Source organism: Coloeus monedula (genome assembly GCF_965178545.1).
Source record: "Coloeus monedula genome assembly, chromosome: Z".
In the NCBI taxonomy this organism is placed as follows: domain Eukaryota; kingdom Metazoa; phylum Chordata; class Aves; order Passeriformes; family Corvidae; genus Coloeus; species Coloeus monedula.
The window spans coordinates 81,733,091-81,747,624 of record NC_138822.1 but is presented as its reverse complement, the minus strand read 5'-3'; the positions used below and the strand labels follow the sequence as shown (position 1 = coordinate 81,747,624).

The window sequence follows — 14,534 nt, the reverse complement described above, 5'->3', positions numbered from 1 at the left end:
CGGGAGCTTAAATGCAGCTCACGACTCCAGGACAGGAAGAGTCCTTCAGGTTTTGAGCCACTGGGTAATGTTTTATGGAGGGTGAATAAAAAGCCAGGTTTCTGCTCCAAAGTCTGGTTGTGGGTCTTGGACTCAAATGCTGGGTCAAAATGTCCAAACACTCATCCCTGCTTGGCCGTGTGCCTCCAGGTCGGCATAAACAAGCAACAGATAAATAAAGTCATTGCATTACAGCCATGTCAGACAAATTCATGCCAAATCCACCTTAAACTCAACTTAAAAATATTAGCCTCCTGTTCTGCCAAGAGTCTGCAGATGATATCACCAGACCCACAGGTAGCAACAAATAACCCTGCACTCAAATGCTGCACCCAGAATTAACTGGGTCATTGTTTTAGATATCTTCTTACTCTCCTTCAGGGTTAATAGTTAAATGACTTGGGTGCAGGGACATCATACTCGTCTTTCTAGTTTGGGCAGGCTACCTGTACTTTGACTAATTAGAAACCTCACTTCAGGCCTCTGAACATGTAACCTCTACTGGAAACCTCCTCTCTCCAGAGCGCCTGTGAGGAGAATCACAGAGTCATGGAATGGTTTGCGTTGGAAGGGATGCTAAAGCTCATCCAATTCCACCTCCTGCTATGGGCAGGGACACCTTTCACTATCCCAGGTCTCTCCAAGGGCCGTTCAACCTTGCCTTGAACACTTCCAGGGATGGGGCAGCCACAGCTTCTCCAGACAACCTGTGCCAGGGCCTCACCACCCTCAATATCAACATACATTCTTCCCAATATCCAATTTAAACCAACTCTCTGTTGGTTTAAAGCCATTCCTCCTTGTCCTGTTGCTGGAAGAGCTCCATTTCTATTTTTAATACCCAGGATATGAGATCTGTCTAAACTTCTAAGTGCTGACCCAAGCTGCCCTTCCAGGACTCCAGTGCTCACCAACATCAAGTCCCGTTCAATGAACAGCTACAGAGGCATTTTACCATCCAAATTAAGCTCACAAGGGAAAGTGTTATTGCTAGCAGGTTTCCTGCAGTCAAGTTAAATTTGAGGAGGATAATTCACAGGTGAATGACAATAAATTTCACAGAAGTTGGCATTAGCTCTTAATTAGGGAGAGATTCATGCTTCCTCTGATAAGTACTGAGAAATAATCAAATGCCTGCTTCCTCAGCCTTGTTGCCAGTGCTCACGTTTCTTATCAGCTCCTCTGGGCACCTGTTCTGGAGGAAAAGGCCTTTAAGTACAAGACCTTCCTTTGGGTCATACTGGATGTCTCCTATTACGGTTTCTGAATACTCTCTCTTCTCCTGCCTCAGGCAACCTGGTGCTTGTAAGTATTCAGATGCCAGGGCTATAAAGTGATTAAAGTGAAAATTTGCCGAGGACAAAAACAGAAGTGAGAGCCAATTGGAGGGAGGAGAAATCCCCCTGTTTGGGATTCTCCGTGAAATGAAAGTGAACATAATACTTGGCATGGCTTTTGCCTTAAGCTTGGACTCAATAATCTTGGAGGTCTTTTCCAGCCTTAGTGGTTCTGTGATTCTGTGATACTAAACCACATTAGTAGCAAGCAAACACAGTTTTGACACATGCAAGCAAGGCAGGTTCAGCTGCCCGGTGTTTCTGCTGTTCCTCTGAACTGCTCAAGCACTAGGGACACCAGCAGGGATTTGGGAGTGATTTTAAGAGGTGCTGCCCAAATCCCTTCTACACTAATACCGCTGTAACTACTAAGACCGCTTTAATATCGTTCATAGAATCCAGAGTGAATGGGTGAAAAAGAAAAAATGTCTGCTGAACAGGTTCAAATAAGGGGAAACTAAGGCACAAGTCTGAGGCTCATAGGGAATGCAAAGCAGAGGTCGCAACTTTCCAGACTCTGTGTCTATTGTGTTGCCTTTGATTCTTGCACTCTTCCATGGGACATTGCGTTAAATCCCTAATCTCTGCAAAATATCAGCATTCCTGGAACCCTCTTTACTTTCCATCCCTCTGAAATCATTCACCACAAAGCACTGTACAGCAGTGTTTAATGATGAGATATCACCTTTCACTCCAAAGACTCCCAGGTTGCTTCCATGGTCATTTATGGCACTGTGGAAATGCAGCTGCCTCTGTGCCAGAGGCCAATGGACAGCACATGTTACAGCCAAGAGCAAGTTTTGGTCAGAAACGTGCAGTGTCTACAAAACTTCAGAATTCATCATGGGTCTTAAAAACCCAACATCCCAGCATGTGACAAGCTGCACTGAACCCAGTTAACCCATACTGGAGTACAAAAATGCCCCACCCTATTTCTTCACTATTGTTTTGCAAAAGAAAAATATTGGAAATTCATGCTTGGTTGTGGTCTCTGTCCATGCACTGCTAGATAGCCAGCAGCATGACTTTGATGCTGATCAGGAACAGGCATCTGATCACACTTCTGTGGAATGGAAAAGCACACAATATGAAGCTTAAAATTTTCATTGTGATGACATAAAGCCAGTTCCAGATGATGGGAAAACTTGTAAGCCATAAAGCCAGTGTGGTGCAGAAAAGTGACATAAAATGATAAAATACAAAGTCTTCTGGGATAAAATTAAATAACTGCTTTTTTTTTTTTTTTTTGAGCAAATTTGAACCAGTGTGAGTTTATACTGGATCAGTGTCATGTACCAGTAGTGTATTTAATCCACTGCTCAGAGCCCTGGAGCTAGATTTATGGCAGCTTTGGACCACAGCCTCACGTACTTCCTGAAGCCATGATACTGTGAAAGAACAACCCAGCTTTGGCAGGGAGCTCAAATAATGACTGTGGCAGTTATTTTCTGTTCACATTATGGATCACGTAGGAAACACCCTCTCCCTGTCACCTGCCTTGTGTCCATCTAACTAAGGTATGTAATTCATTAATAGGGTGAATTAGAAGAAGAAATGTGATTCCTCTTTGCATGGTCCCCCTACTTCCAACTCTGCTTTTGTTCCAATCCTTCCAGCTTTACCTCTGATTTTTCATGGATTATGTGAGGACTATATACAAAGGGACAGGATGAAAGCCGTCCCAGATGCAGGTTATCCACATGAAAACAAGGAGCAAGAGCCAATGGCAGTTGCCAGAAATGTAATCTTCACTTGCTTCCATCAGACTGTGCTGAGTCCAAGGGCTACCATTCCTCTGCACCTCCTGAGCAGCACTGACTGACAGCTCTGCCTCAGTGTGTGCAAGCCTGGCAAAGGGAGCTAGGAAAGGCCACGCTGGAGGGAAAAAGACATGGTAAACCAAGTATCTGTCACAGCCAGATGAAGCTGCAAGCATCCTCCCCAAGACAAAGGGGCAGAAATAAATGAAAATCCAAGCACATCTGTAATTACAGAGGCATGTAAGTGTGCACATTACACACACACATATCTGTCTTCTCAACATAGATACATTTAGAGTAGATTATGGAATCATATCTGACTCTATAATTAGGTTTGAGACTTTATAATTAGATCAGATAGTCACCTTGCTATGTAAGTAACTAACTATCATACAGGGCTTGCAGGAGGGCCAACTGAATGATTAAACCACTGACACGGCCATAAATCACAAGGACAATAAAAGCAACACTGCCCAAGGTACAGCTGTGGCAACCGCCAGCGTAGCAAACCACCAATCTGCAGGAGGAGGAGAGGTGCCCATCATGCTGCCCAAGGACTTTTACAAGCTCCTGCCTGAGAACTCTACCAAGGTTTTGTAAACTTACTCAGTCATAACCTAAAGCTGTATCACAGTATTGGGAAAGGGAGTGCAGTCATCAGACTTGTGGACACCTCCTCACAGAGACTTCTGGTCTCCAAAATGATCGAACTCCTCCCACTTGTTCCCTCTGTGGCAGACAACAAAAATTTGGTTTGTGTTGAAAGACACCTTAACGACCATCTTGTTCCAGCCCCCTGCCATGGGCAGGGACACCTTGCACTAGACCAGGTTGCTCCAAGCCCCATCCAACCTGACCTGGAATACTTCCAGGCATTCACAACTTCTCTAGGAAATCAAGGTCTAGCATTTGAGCCTAATGACATCAAGAGCTGGCATGTGGTTTTTGCCCATTTTCCTTGTGAAGACCAGGCCTCCAGGACACTGATAAGCAGAAAGAGATGCCAGCTGCTCCTCAGCTCATTACAACACAAAAAACCAAGCCTGTAGATTTGCCTAAGTCAGGTCAACACCAGGTTGCTGAGCTCCCAGACCAATCATCATCACTCTCAGCGTGGTGTACAGAGGTGACTCCTGGGATGACACAAGAGACCACCCCAAGCACTCTGCTGGATGCACCAGTATGTGCCACTGCAAGGATAAAACTTATTCCATTAACAACAGCTATAAAACTCTTTGGGAGGAAGTGTCAATGTGCACAGAAGAGGACTTAAATACTTACTCCGTTCCAGCCAGCTCTTGCCAAGCACACCATCCTGGAGGTAGCGGCAGCTACTCCAGGCTACAAATGGAAAGTTTTATGGGTATTTAGGGAAAGGTTATTGGCACAGAGATCAGCCACAGAAAGCAAAACCCTCCACAATTCCATCATCTGTGTTACCAAACTTTCCTAGATTGACTCTGCTCTTGGAGAGCTGCCATCGTACACAGTAGCCTCCTTCTAACACTGTCATGTCAGGGCAATAATCTCTTTTTCTCCCTCCGATCAAACATTTTCCCCTGCACCATGAAATGTGTGGAAAAATTATTTCTCTGTATAAATCATTAATGAGAGTTTTGTTTTTATTTACTGCTGCTGCCACGGGACTCCTTCTTTCACCTTTTATTTTTTCCCTTCTCCATTATTTCATTTTTGCTTGCACATGTGCCAAATAGACCAGCTTCCTCTTCCTTTGGGAAAAACAAAGAAATAAATAAAATCTAACAACAAATCTGATTGGGAATGAACCATGTCTTGGCTCAGCATCCATTCCTCAGAGCCATAAATGATGGCACAAGGAGGACCTAAAAGGCTTCAGTCCAGGGTTTGTCCCGTGCCCAGTCTGGAGCCTGTGCAAAAAACACATCCCATGTTATTCCATTCTGCATGCTTCAAATGATGCTGGGAGTAGGAAAGGTTGGATTTTGTCCATCCAGGACTGCACTGTGCGTTTCCATGCTGAGTAAGCAGTGGTGTCTTGCTTGGTGCTGTGTAATACACTGAGCATCCCCAGTGTCAAAGGGGGACCGTGAGAAAACAAGGTGTCTAAAGGGCATACAAGAAGAATAGCAATAATTTGGGGTATTTAGAGGAAGGAATTGGGGCTGCTTTGTCCTGCAGAGTACATCAGTGTTTTGGGGAATGAGAGTGCTGGGGCCGGCAATACAAGAAATTCCCTTAAGGCCTCATGGATAGAACAAGAAGAAGAAAAATCACGAGGCAAAAGCAGCACAGGACACAAGTGGATGCAGCTGGATGCACATGGGACAAAGAGCAGCCCACAGTGCTGGGACAGTGATATCAAGAGGCACAAAAACATTAGCTGGTAGCATGCTGGTGGGAAGACCTGAGGCCAGGAATAAAGGCAAGATAACTGACAGCTGCTGTGGGCAAAGGGAAGGAACACCTTTGCCTTTAATGAGGCTGAAGAGGAAGTGGTTACAGAAGTGCTGGGTGAAGTTGAGTCAGAAGGAGATAAAAGCCTGCTGAGTATCCGCAGGCCTGAAAGGCCTCTCCAGCTCAGTTACTTCACTGTGCTCTTTGCACACATCGGGCTCCCTCCAAGGCAGCAGAGAGGGTCAGGAGCCCCAGATTCACCACTCGAATCCCTATTGAAGCGGGACCAGGACTTTGGACTGTTACTCCCTTAGAATCATAGAATCATTAAGGTTGGAAAAGCCCTTTAAGATCATGGACTCCAACCATTCCCCCAGCACTGCCAAGGCCACCCCGTGTCCCCAAGTGCCACAGACACACATTTTTTTGAGCACTTCAAGCATGATGATTCTAACACTTCCTTGGGCGGCCTGTTGTGATGCCTGGCCAACCCTCCAGGAAACAATTTATTCCCGCTATCTAATCTAAACCTCCTCTGGAGCAACTTGAGGCCATTTCCTCACATTGGTAACACTTGTAACACCACTGACTCCATGAGGATGTTAAAGGTTGGGATGGGATTGACATTTGGGAGGAATCCAAAGTCAAGTCAGTCATGGGTGCCACCTCTCTTCATCAATGACCTATGGATGGCAGTCTCTTAATCTGAATCCTTCACTTAGATCCCAAACAAGCAAAGTTTGGAATGTGGGCTCTGATGGGTCAAGAGAACCCTGAACTGAGGTGTTGGTACTGCTGCTCCCCAGCTGGAGATGGGTGTGGGTTTGAATAAGTTCCCAGTTCCTACCTAGGACCATGATGCAGCTTATTGTTATTTTAATTGTTGCTCACACTGCTCCTTTTTCAAAGGTTTTCCTTTAAGGGCCTTGGGAGGTCTATTTGCTGAGCTAAGGGTGAAGAAAATGTTCTGTCCTGAAAGTCACACCTAGAAGACAGGTTGTTTTAAGAGCAGATGTCTCTTCAATGCTGTTGATAGATGTGGTGGAGCAGGACTCACGGTCCTGTGAGTATCTCCTATGACATAGAACTCTAATCTAATGTAACCAACACCTCTAAAAAAATGTCATTTATGACTCCTATCCAATGGGATTTGTTGGGACATTGCTCTTCTATTTAAGCAAACAGACTACAAGAATACCATTGACTTCAGGATGTCTATGCTCTAATCTGCCATGGCATCAGAAAGCGTGGCCTCCAAATTTTATCTCACTGAAAGACCAAAAGATTACAGAGGTCATCAAGAAGCCCTATATCCATAAGATAGAGACTGCTGTCCTCTTCAAAAGCATGTAGTTAGAATAATTCAAAAAGGGAAATTGTTTCCTCTTTCCACTCTCACTTTTTGTGAATAAATTGAAAAAAACTGATTGCTGGAGAGACTTACTCAGCTTCTCAGGAAGAACACTGTCATAAAGCAGAGGGAAAGCATGACATTTTTCAACCCATTAGGTAAAGATTTGTGGAAATTACAAGGATGTGAACGTATGGGTTAATATTTTAAACTGATTTGCAACCTTAGGAAAAATGGACATGTATAGTAACACTTTGCCCAGATACCTGCTACAACACTTTACATGTGTACAATACTGTTTGAACACTTACTGAACACCCCCAGTTAAGCTTTGTGTCTCTGATCCCTTCTGAAAAAGAACTGAGGAATTCAGCAGAGAATGATTCCCCTTACAGAATGCTATCGAATCCCCATTATAGAACTCCAAATGAAGGCTTTAGACAGGAAAAAAAAAAAAAAAAAGAGGAAAAAAAAGAAAAAAAAAAAGAAGAGAAAATGCTACAAGAAGGATTTCTGTATCTAGGAAACTAATAAGATTTCACAGGAGTTTCAGAGGAAACCCCACTGCATTCTCCAAAGCCAAGTATTTAGCAAGTCTCGAGGAGAGGTAGGCATGGATCACAGCATCACTCCAGAATACGCTGGGTCTGGAAACACAGAGGGAAGTTAGGCCAGTGTCCAAGTCTTAGAAATCACATAAGTGGGACATTCAGGATATGTGGATTCATATGGAGGGAAGACGTGCCTGTAACGCCTTGCAGCTTGACCTCTGGTTTGAGTATCATCATTTTCTCCCTTCCATCTTAAAACTGGCTTCTCCATCTGCTAAAATGCCAGGACAGAAAGAGAGTGATTCATTGTATACATATATATTTCAGTTTTAAAGGTTAAGGCTAACAAAAATTTCAAAGTAGCTTAAAACCTCAGGCTTCCGATCTTTAACCCATCTTTAATTTTGAGGTATTTGAGTGAGTCCTGGGTTACCCCTTACTTGCCTACCACACATTCTTCTGAAAAGCTTTCCCAAGCACTGTTACAGGTTATATCATACTACAGTAGAGGAAACTTTGCTCTCATTGCTGCCATCCTCACAGAGCCCTTATCTGCCCAGGACTGTGCAGCAACCCTTAGGGAAACAGGAATTCACCCCTTCAGAGGCACTGAGGAGCTGAATAAGTCACCCCACAGCAGTATTTAGCCACAATCCCAGCTCCTCCCTGTAAACTGCGGAGCCAAACCTTGGGCCACCTCATGCTCTGGTGCTCACCAGGAAAGGTCAGAGCCTTGCCACCACCTTCTGACCTCATGTTTGCATGGAAATTGGTCTCTTCTTGCATGCCTTTTCCACACATTGTGCTCACTTTCAAAAGAGTGCATTAGACTCAGCAGCCCTACACAGCAAAGATAACTCAGGCTCACCCTCACCACCTGCACAACTTCTATTTTCCCTGAAAAACCCCTGAGCTGGATGGACAAGTACACAAGGCCCACTGTGCCTACTCTTAAGCAAGAGTAAACCTGACCCAGGGATCTGTGAGCAGCACCAGGGTCTGTATTCCCAGAGTACTCCCCTGGCCACCTTCCTCTTTGGTCACACATTCTTCTTCCAAGTTTCTATTTGGTCTTTTGGAGAGACGTGAAAGACAACAAAACCCTAACTGAAATGTCAGAAGATTTCTTTTCATACTCAGTTGTCCCAAACCTTACTTAAAAGCTCACCATTGTATTTGGACAATCTCTCCTCCAAAGTAAATCCAGCTCCACAAGGGCAAAATAGCTCCTAACTCTGCTCTCTCTCAAGAGCTGATAAACAGAAATTAGCTACTTCCTTCACTCATTTCCTCAGCTCTGAAAGATAAGCTGTATTATTCTCTGACTGCTTTTATTCAATTTAAGAAATTATTTTGTCTTCCTTTATTCCCCCAGCTGTTTATTCCCTTAACTTTGCACTCCCTTAACTTTGCACTCTTTACGATCAATTAAATGTGAATTCAGAATCCAGTTGCCTGTTGCAGAGCTCTGCTTGGTCCCAGCAAACAGCAGACCTCTAAGCAGATCCAAAAATGCAATGAGCTTTTGAAAGCACATCAGGTGAAGCCTTCTCATTGGGAGGAGAAAGAAACAGTCTCCAGGTGTTGCTAACCACACACACTTGCAAACCGATTTCATGTCTGTATCAGCAGGAAAAAGGAGTCCCAATATCAAAAGTTTGGAAATCACTTTCAGATCTGACATTCCCCCCAGGCTCAAACACAGAATTGAGGGATTTTAAAGTCCATCTTTAATCAAGGTGACAATTTCCTAAAAGCGTAAGTGATTTTATTTCCTCAGCAAGAATAACGGGAAAGAAAACTCTTTTTTATCAAGCTGGAAAGAGAGAAAGTAATGAGAACAGAACCTACAGTAGCAGCAAAACCAGTCCCAGTAGAAACCACAAGCCCTGCAGCAAAACACTGAGAACCTTCTCCACTAAGGTTCTCCCACAGAGTCTCACCTTTCTTGCTTTGGACTAGATCTAAATTTTGGATGGATGCTGCACTGAGATTTCCTGGACTTCTCAGCAATGAGGCTAAACCTTACCACGGATTTCCCCTGACCACATATTATTTTATAGGTCACCTATATTAGAAATATGTTCCTCCCTGTGAGGGTGGGCAGGCCCTGGCACAGGGTGCCCGGAGAAGCTGTGGCTGCCCCTGGATCCCTGGCAGTGTCCAAGGCCAGGTTGGATTGGGCTTGGAGCAGCCTGGAATAGTGGAAGGTGTCCCTTCCCATGGCAGGGGGTGGAATGAGATGAGGTTTAAGGTCCCTTCCCATGCAAATTGCTCTCTGATTCTATGATTTTTACACACATTTGCTGCCCTTGTCTCATCACCAGAAGCATAATTAATCACAGTACTTACAAATCTAAAACCCTGCGTGCCTACATGCTATGGTAGGCAAAAATGGTGCTGCGTTTTCTGAACACAGCTTAAACTCTGTCCCTCCATGCTTCATGGGACACATTTTGCCAGTTATTAATTCTGCCTTTCAGCATTGTCTCAGACCCACAGATCACAGATACTCCAGAGATGGGTAGTTAATGGGGAGCAAGGAAAACTGCCTAGGCATATGGTTAAACAAATCAGTCATCAGTTCAGTGGGACAGCTTTCATTTCCATCACAGCAATCTGTTGGATCCCAGAACTGTTTTTACGTGGTTCATTAGACAATAGCCTTTCTTGCTACTACTTGGGTCAAGAGTCAAAATTGCTGTGTAATTGCAAGTCTCAGGGCAGAAGGCAAGAGTTTTTCAATCCTGGAGGGTGTTGTCCAAAGGGGAAAGAAAACAGAAGGGAAAGATTATGTGTGAGCAATTGAGCCCTACTGAGAGGGAAAAAAAAGTCACTGAAACTGGGATTAGGCAAATCTGGTAATGGAAAACAAGAGTCCTGTTGGTAAATTGGCACTTGCACCTAAGAGATGTGTGTGGTGGGGAAAAGGAGCTCAAAGGATGGGTCAAAAGAGAGCAGAAGAGGAGATTAAGCAGCATCTGAAGCCAAAGAATTATGGTTGGACATTTTTGACCATTTAATTCCTTGGCTTAATTAAGCACACAGCGATAGCAGTTGTTAAACAAGAACAGTTCCCAACTTAATCAAAGTACATTATTGAAAACAATACAGAGCAACGTCAGTAGAGAAACCAGTATACATCAAGTCAAGCTAAATAGCTCAGTTATGATCATTATTACTAATAAATCATGGCCACTGTTTCTTTTGTTTGCCAACAACCAGCATAGTTTATGGCTCTGCACAAACCTAACACACCATTTTATAGCATTTCAAAAAGTGCATCCTCCTAAAATGATAATGTGTTAATAATCTGTGCTGGGCTTTTTGGCAGGAATCAAAAAGCACAAACGACTTGAAATAACATCAGCTAAAAATTATTTATTCCCCATCCCTAGTTGCAGAGAAAACAGAGGTTTTCTTGGCTCAGTTACTTCTCAATAGACTTCTGGTTTCAATTAAAACTTTGAGTCTGAGAAGTTTAGGAAAAAAAAAAAAGTTAAAGCCAATAAGAGATGGAAGAGAAGTCTCCATTCACTGACTGTTTCTGCTTTTCTCCCCCCCCCCCCCCCCCATTTTTACATAACCCTTCTGAGCTAAGAGCACAGATTAAAGTACAAGTCCATTGTGTGGATGGGTTTTTTTTTCTCCTTTCAGCTAGCTAAAAAAAAATGGAGATGAAAAAAGTTTCACCTTTGAGTGGAAGGAGCTTCTGATGAGGGTCATAATCTCAGCAAAGGCTGAGGAAGTGCAGAAAGCTGTGCATGAAACACACACTTGCACATTTTCCCATAAACGTGTCCAATTCCTGGAAGTGTTCAAGGCCAGGCTGGATGGGGCTTGAAGCAACCTGGTCTAGGAGAAGGTGTCCATGCCTTGAGGGAAAACAGGGTTGGAACGAGATATAACATCTCTTCCAAACAAAATATTCTGTGATTCTATGATTCCCTGATAGGATATTTTTGTGCTATCTACAATAAAGGGTCCACTTGTTTCCTCAGGTTCATACTATCACTGCCTGTCTCTATACACCTGATAATACCATTTCTGAAGCCTGCACCAAGTTAGTCCTGCATGCAGGGGCTTTCAAATCCAGTAACTGTTCCCATTTGGGCCCATAATATTCCACACAGGACTGGATTTGCCAGCAACCCTTTCCTCTTGGAAGAATTCCATCCGTACCGGGAGGCTCAGATGCCCTCCCTGACAGCGGAGCACTGACCGGTTCTACGCTCTCCTCTCCCCACTCCTCTCCATCCTTTGCCGTGCGACAGACGGATACAGAAGGACACACGGCGGGTCTCCCCCACCCCAGAGCAGGGCCACCGCGGGCCGGTGGCTAATGAAACACCTCTGTATACCAGGGAACAGCCTGCCACACTCCCCTACCCTCCTCCTTCCATCGTCCTACTCCTCCCAGAGCCCGGCTGGGTTAGCCCGGCTCACGGCAGCCGCGGGGACACCGCCACCCCACGGCGCCGGAATGGGTGGGTACTCCCCTCGCATCTCCCCATGCATCCCCCATGCGCGTCCCCCACGCACGAAGCTCCTCGCATCACCCCTCCCGAGGCCGGGGAGGGGGAACCTGCCCACCGGGGGTGTCCGAGCCGAGTGTGCCCTGTCTCCCCCCGCCTCCCCGGGTTGGGCTCCCGGCGGCCAAGTGCCCTTTGAGCATCAGGCGTCAGGCCCGGGATTATCGGGGCCGTTTATTTGAAGCGGAAACGAATCGGAAATCCTTCTCTCAACTGCCTTTTGGAGACATAAATACAGCAGGCAGGGGCAGCGCGGGGAGCGCCGTGCCCGGTGGGGCGGTGGGATGCTGGGATGCGAACAGACGGACACGCTCACACGGACACACACACACTCGCTCACACTGACACACGCTCACACCCGGGGCAACGAGGGGCGCGGGGGACCCATTTCCCGGTGCCCGCCGGGGAAACACGGCGAGGAAGGGGTGTGAGTGTGAGTGCGGGTGCGAGTGTGAGAGCGAACGCGGATGCCCGGCGCTGGGCAGGAGCCTTGCGCCAGGGCTGGGGTTGACAATAGCCGCCCGCGGCTGAGGGCTGCGTGTTGCCCCCTCTTCCCCAAAACACCCCCCAGCCCTATAATATCGGCGCTTTTCAGCCTGTCCATAGCTGAACTTCACTTTCGCCAGTCGTGGGGGCAAAAGGGGCCACCAGGGTCCCGGGGGCGGCAAACCCCGGCTTATTAAGAGCCATTACCCAGCCCCCGAGCGCGGTGGGGGTGGCGGCGGGGACAGGGGGGAGGGGGTGTCCCGCTTCGCTAATTACTACACCCCCAGCGCCCCCCCCCCCCCCCCCCGTCCTCCCGCTTCGTTGTTCCCCCAAATCGCCGCTTTTCGGGGCTGCGTGTCCTTTTCAATGTCAAAACACGCCGGGGCCACCCCGGGGCAGCGGCGCCCCGCGGTTCACTCGCGGAGCGCGGCCGCGGAGCCCCGCGCACACACGCGCTCACACTCACACGCACACACACACAAATCCCCATAAGGTTACAGTGTTGCTCTCTAGCTCCACTTAACCTGCAATTTACGAAGCGGGGGGGGGGGGGGGGGGTCGTGTCCCCCCCAATTTCCACAGGCACACACATAGCTGCCACCTACACATATCAACACATATAGGCTCCCAACGCGGGGGCCGGGAGAGGGGGTATAAGGCGGGGGTGCTGGTGGGGGAAATAAATACATTATGGAAACTCCTAAAAAAAATTCCAACCCCTTCCCAGTAGCACGGTCTTACACACACCACCAGTACCCCCCCACCCCACGACAACCACACACAGACGCACACACATGCCCCTAAACAGGCACAAAGCGTGGGGAGGGAAGGGGTCGGAGGGGATGGGGAGGGGGATTCGCATGCAATGCATAGAGGAGAAATAGTCCCCCCTCCCAAAAAATAAATAAAGCCCTTTTCCGCGCCATTGCAAAGTCACAACAGTGAAAGAAAAAAAAAAAAAAAAAGAAAAAAAGAGGGACGACATTAACTTTTGCATGCAGAAGGGGGAAAAAAATTATAAAAAAGCAGAGGGGGAAGGAAAAGGAGAGAGGCGTACGACCCTCCTGCAATTCCGATCATCAAGGCAGACCTTTCCTCGATGCCTCAGAATTTTTGTTGCTCTTTTTTTTTTTTTTTCCCCCGCATTTACTAACCCATATCCCCAAAACGGCAGCGGGGGCTTCTTAGCAGCTTCCTCTTCTTCTTCTTTCTTCCTCCTCCTCCTCCTCCTCGGATTTCCCCCTTTCTTGTCTCTTCTCTTTTAGATCCCGGTTTCAATCCCTCGCCACAGCCCCCAAAGGTGCTTTTGCTTGTGTTGCGGCAAACCCATGGCGGTGTTCATCTGTCAGATGGGGATGAGGGGAGCGCCCGGCCGCGCAGCGCACGCAGAGCGCAGAGGGAGGAGGGCGGGGGGAGGAGGAAGGCACCGGGGAGAGGGAGATGGACGGACAGACAGACGGAGAGATAGCTCGAGAGATAAATGATAGATACAGAGGGATAAATAGAGCGAGACAGAGCGAGAAAGGGGGGAAAATGGCGTCTTGGAAAGCCGGAATCCCGGAGTAAATCAAATTAACACGCAACACCCAGAGCAGTCCCGGCTAATTTTAGCAGGATCCAAAATAAAATGAAAAGGAAAAAAGGGGGGTGGGTAGGAGGAGAAGGGGGGGATAGGGGGGCGGGGGGTGAAAGAAAGGAGGAGGGGGTAAGAAGGGAGAAAAAAAAAGAGAGACCGAAAAAAAAAAAAAATGCTCCTCAATGCACTGGATAAAATCCTGGGTTTGAAATCGATGGAGCTGGTCTCCAGCTCTCTCGCTTTTTCTTTTCTTTTCCTTCTTTTAAAAATTTTTTTGGAGGGGGGTCTCTTTTGCTCTCTGCTTGTTGTTGTTGGTTGGTTGGGAGCCTTTTGCAGGGGGGCGAGGTTGGGGGGAAGCGTTTTCGGTTTTGCTTTTCCCGGTGAGGAGTTTCAAAAATATTTAAAAAAAAAAAAAAAAGAAAGAAAGAAAAAAGAAGAAAAAGAAAAAACGAAGGGAAAAAAAAAAAAAAAAGAAAAGAAAAGAAAAGAAAAGAAAGAAAAAGAGCAAAGCCCCGCCAGGAGACAA

General features: G+C 46.5%; 1 protein-coding gene across 2 annotated transcripts in view; it reads right to left on the bottom strand.

Moving 5' to 3' along the window:
• SETBP1 (SET binding protein 1) overlaps window positions 1-14,027 on the bottom strand; it is a 270,172-nt gene extending 256,145 nt beyond the window's left edge. For both annotated transcript variants that reach the window (XM_082301923.1, XM_082301924.1), the window contains exon 1: window positions 13,587-14,027. The gene's annotated coding sequence lies outside the window, so the exon portion shown is untranslated. The remainder of the gene's footprint in view (window positions 1-13,586) is intronic.
• Window positions 14,028-14,534: the final 507 nt, after the last annotated feature.